Source organism: Rhinopithecus bieti, unplaced genomic scaffold (assembly GCF_001698545.2).
Source record: "Rhinopithecus bieti isolate Rb0 unplaced genomic scaffold, ASM169854v2 scaffold_12088, whole genome shotgun sequence".
NCBI lineage: Eukaryota > Metazoa > Chordata > Mammalia > Primates > Cercopithecidae > Rhinopithecus > Rhinopithecus bieti.
Genome location: NW_016807975.1, coordinates 1,721,820 through 1,726,468, shown reverse-complemented (window position 1 = coordinate 1,726,468; position 4,649 = coordinate 1,721,820). Strand labels below are relative to the sequence as shown.

General features: G+C 31.1%; 1 protein-coding gene across 1 annotated transcript in view; it reads left to right on the top strand.

Moving 5' to 3' along the window:
- The window catches only part of CYLC2 (cylicin 2), a 22,435-nt gene that overhangs the window by 16,100 nt on the left and 1,686 nt on the right, over positions 1-4,649 (top strand). Inside the window, 1 exon segment of the mRNA XM_017884293.1 lies at positions 853-957. The gene's annotated coding sequence lies outside the window, so the exon portion shown is untranslated.

Here is a 4,649-nt window from a genome sequence, read left to right as displayed (position 1 = left end):
TATATATATATATATATATATATCACTTATATATACAAACACACATATATGTACACACATACATATAGGTATATATACACACACATACATATATGTATACACATTCAATTTATTACATTATACATGTATGTGTATATATATATATACATGTCAATATAGCAAAATAGAAGATAACATTTAAAATAACCTATATCATTTTCAGTGGCATCAAAAATGTGCAATAATTTTATTATCACTAATTGATGTCTACTTACTCAAACTTATTTCCATGAGAAATCAATACAATTAATCTTAAACAAATAAGAATTACTGAAAAAGGGCACAGAAGTTATAGGTCATATACCAAGTTGATTACGTACCAAGTGAAAAGTCTTATACAAGATTACTTTATAATCAGGAAAACGCTTATAAAAGCAGTGGCAAAATTCAAAATTACTGCATAATTATAATCATATTCAATTTATCTCACAAATGCTTAATCCACAAAATATTTTTTAAGTTAAAATCACAGCAGCAGCAAAAATGACTACTATTTACTTACTACTATTTGCTAAACACTTTCCTCATGTTATCACTTAATTCTCACAACAATCCTAATATATCTCAATTTAACTGAAACTCAGAAAGTTTAAGTAACAATAAATTTGCACAGATAGTGTAAAATTAGAATTTGAAGCTGAATGAATCTCATATGATACCAACGTTTAGACTGTGGTTGTGTAGTGTAATTGTGGATTTGGGAGAATTTTTCTTTAGCACCACAGGTTCAGTTTCTTCATATCCTATGTATCTTTATTTGCAAAAATGTATAGTTATGTTAAAACTATATAAAATTATATTATTTGTTTAAAGATCTACTACAGAATTTGAGAAGGCAGTTGTTCTATTCATAATTGCTCACCATCAGCCTCTTCTGCTACTACTGTTTCTACTCTCTATACACTTTGTGTCTGCTCAGTAAGTATTGCACATTGCTTAGTAATTTACATTAGTTGTATTTGCAGGAATGTGCTGTATTGAACAAATATGGAAATTAAAAATGTGCATTAGAATCCTAGATCAACCATTATGTAAAAATAAAAAGGGACTAAGAAGCAGGATGTAAAACATTAAAATCAAAGAAAAATGGAAGAATACTAGTGTACACCTAAGAATATTGATTCTAGAAACCATTAGAAAAAATAATAACTAGATATAAGATTATCTGCTAATGATTAGTAATGTTCTCTAACCCCTCCAACATAAGGACTCCCTTGGTATATATGCATTGAGAGAGTGACAGTTAACACTGAAACATATGTATGTATGAATACATACATGCATGTACACATGTACAAATAAAAGACTGCATTTTATTTTATTATTTTGCACCAAGAGGACAATATGCATTGTTCTCCATTATTTTCTTTTGTGAATTAAGCTGTTTGAGGATTTTTTTCCCCCTTCTGTTTGCTTAACTTTTAGAATAACTTTAAAACATAGGTTTCTCAAGTACTGAGAGACATGAAATAGTTATATTTCATAAAAAATGTTTTATATCTAACATTGTCACATAGCTTTGATGGCTAAGTAACTTATTGAATTTTGGTACTTTAGATTGAGGAACTTAAGCTATTTCTATAGAAAAGGTAACAGTCATTCTGTAATGGTACTTGAAACCTGATGAAACCACATGAGTGACAAAAATGGGGTCCAAGTGAAGCTAAACGATTTTGAAAAATGGGGGAGGGAGGGATGGCTAAGAGGATAAGGCACTATTAATACAATTTCAAAATGGCTCAATTTTGCAAGAGATGGCAAACTGCAAAACCATTGCTCTGTGGGTTTATACAGTAAAGTTTTCTAAAGTTTATTTATGAAGTAAACAGAAAAGTTTGCCTCCAGAGAAAAAGGTATTAGTCTAAGGGTAATAAACATCCTAAACTTATATGCAAGTGTTATAGTGATTTGCATTATTTTTTATACAAAGTTTGGCCTATTTAAAAGTGAGAGTCCAGGAAAATATGAAAGGAAATCATTACCCCCCACTCCCCGGGTCCTTTTTTTTTTTTTTTTTTTTTTTCCTCTAGTCTCGCTCTGTTGCCCTGGCTGGAATGCAGTGGCATGATCTCAGGCTTACTGCAACCTCCACCTTCAGGTTCAAGTGATTCTCCTGCCTCAGCCTCTCTGGTAGCTGGGATTACAGGTATGCATCACCACATCCAGCTAATTTGTTATTTGTTTCATTTTTGTTCTGTTTTTTAGAGATGTGGTTTCACCATGTTGGCCAGGCTGTTCTGAAACCTCTGCCCTCAAGTGATCTGCCCACCTCGGCCTCCCAAAGTGCTGGGATTACAGGCATGAGCCACCGTGCCCTGCCGCTAATGCAGGCAAATATATGAGGCAAATATATACAGCCCCTGGTCTCCTTTCAGTCATTTAGTATTTTTATATGGTGTTCCTTCAGGTCTATTTTTTTAACCATTGGATCAATACCTCATTAGTAGATATACCACATTAAATAATTCTGGTGTTTTGAACGTATTGAACACGGTCTCTGAAGACACCCACTAATTTCTAAGGGAGCATAGTTCCATTTTAAGCCTCGTATATAGTTTATGACAGTTTTATAGTTTTCTTTTTTAAATGATTCCAATATAAGTTCTTCCCTTAGCATAATCTGAGCCGTAATCCGTAATAAAATAAAATTGCTTGTGTAAATGAAGTAAAATGTGAATAAAAGTATTGTGGAAAGTATCCAGTGATAATATCTAAATAATGATTGAGATTTCTTATCAGGCTGAACTATTTGGCAAACATAGAAACCTACTCCAGGCATTAAATATGTTCAATAATTAATTTTATAGTTATTAACGTTATTATACATGGTAATTTTTTATAGTTTCTCAATTATTGGATACAAAACAAAATAGCTGCCATAGTCATCACATTTGCAGTTTTATGGTAGGCAAAATCAAATATTTTCAGGGTATGTATAGAGAGGATATGTGAGTAACAAATCACTGTATGGTTTAGTTTGACATTGGGATAAAAAAAGTTAAATTTATATAAAAACCATAAACTTTGAAAGGACATTTCTGTTTATTGGAAAAAAAAGATAAGGGTATGATTCTATTGATAGCAAGATTGAGAACCACAAATACACTTAAAAACTAATTACATATATAAATATGTAAAATATATATAATANTCTCTTGCGTGTTCCTTGGAATCTCTACTTGACCAGCACTCCACCTTTCAGAGTAGCTCGTTTTTGTCTATGACTAATATTGCCTTTTAGAAAATGTCTTTTAGGAAAGTTTACCTTTTAGAAAATGTCTTTCTTACATCTAGTTATAAACTCTGCCAACGTATCATCTAACCTACTAGTTTCATATCTTATTTTGTCACCAGAATACAAATATCTATTCCACTATTCCACTGCAACCCGATAAGATAGAAAGGCAGAAACTAATCTCATCTGCTAATTCCCATTAAGGCTCAGATCTGGAAATTATATAAATACCTAATTACATATATATAATATATATAATTATATATACATACATATGTATGTGAATATATGGATCAATTATCTATCTATATGGATTTTGATAGATAATTGGTAATTCATAGTATCAATTATATATAATATAAAAATAGATAATAATCTATCTATACAGATTTAGATACATAGTTGATATTACCTATCTATACGTATACACATATATGTGTCAGATATAGGTATAGACAGAATTTTTCTATCTGGTATATTTAAAAATGAGCTATTTTCTAATTGTAAAAAAACAGTCCTGATGGAGCATAATGTACATCAGATGTGGATACCTAATTGGGAACAACTTACATAAAAGGTGATAAATTATTGGGTAAACAGAGTGGCCTAAATAAGATTCAGGGAAAGCAGTAGTCACTGGCCACAGAAGTTCAGCGCAATAGTCAAGGAATAAGCTATGGGGCAGTTTTTCTCTCTATCACATTGCCATGGAAGATCTATGCCTGCTACTCTTTCTAGACAGAAGAATAAGATAGGATTTTAATAAATTATAATTTCAGTAGTTGTCATATGTATATGTGTATGCACAAGTCATTTATCCCATTATTGTTCTGTTTTCTACTATTTACTACCACTAAGGCATTTTATATTCTAGTATAGGATTTTTTTGTGAGGGGAGCCACTATTTTTTAATCTCTATAAGTTACCTGTTAATTTCAGGTTGTTGTTGTACCTGCTCATTAATCATTGTTTATAAAGAGAGACAAGAAAGGAAAATTAAAATTTCATATGCATTCAGGCGATTTAGAAGGAAAGACAACTTCCTCTTGGGAAGAGATATTTTGTCTTAGGTAAAGCAACTTAATGGCATAAGGGATGGCTGAACATGAAAGATAGGGTCCCAGTGCATAGCACATATGGAAGCTTACACTAGAAAAACATAATTCATCTACATAAGACATAAGCTTTTTGTTTTTGAAAGGGAAGGAAAATAGCTGGCATTTCTTGCTGGAGAAAGTTATCACAAGTGGAAAGGTTACCCTAGAAATAAAAGATATAAGAAAACCATAAATTTACCTTTATGTGTAATAGACATCTAATTTTAGAAGAATGATGTTTAGTATGTAATTTAAAGGGTTTTTTTTTTTTTTTTTTT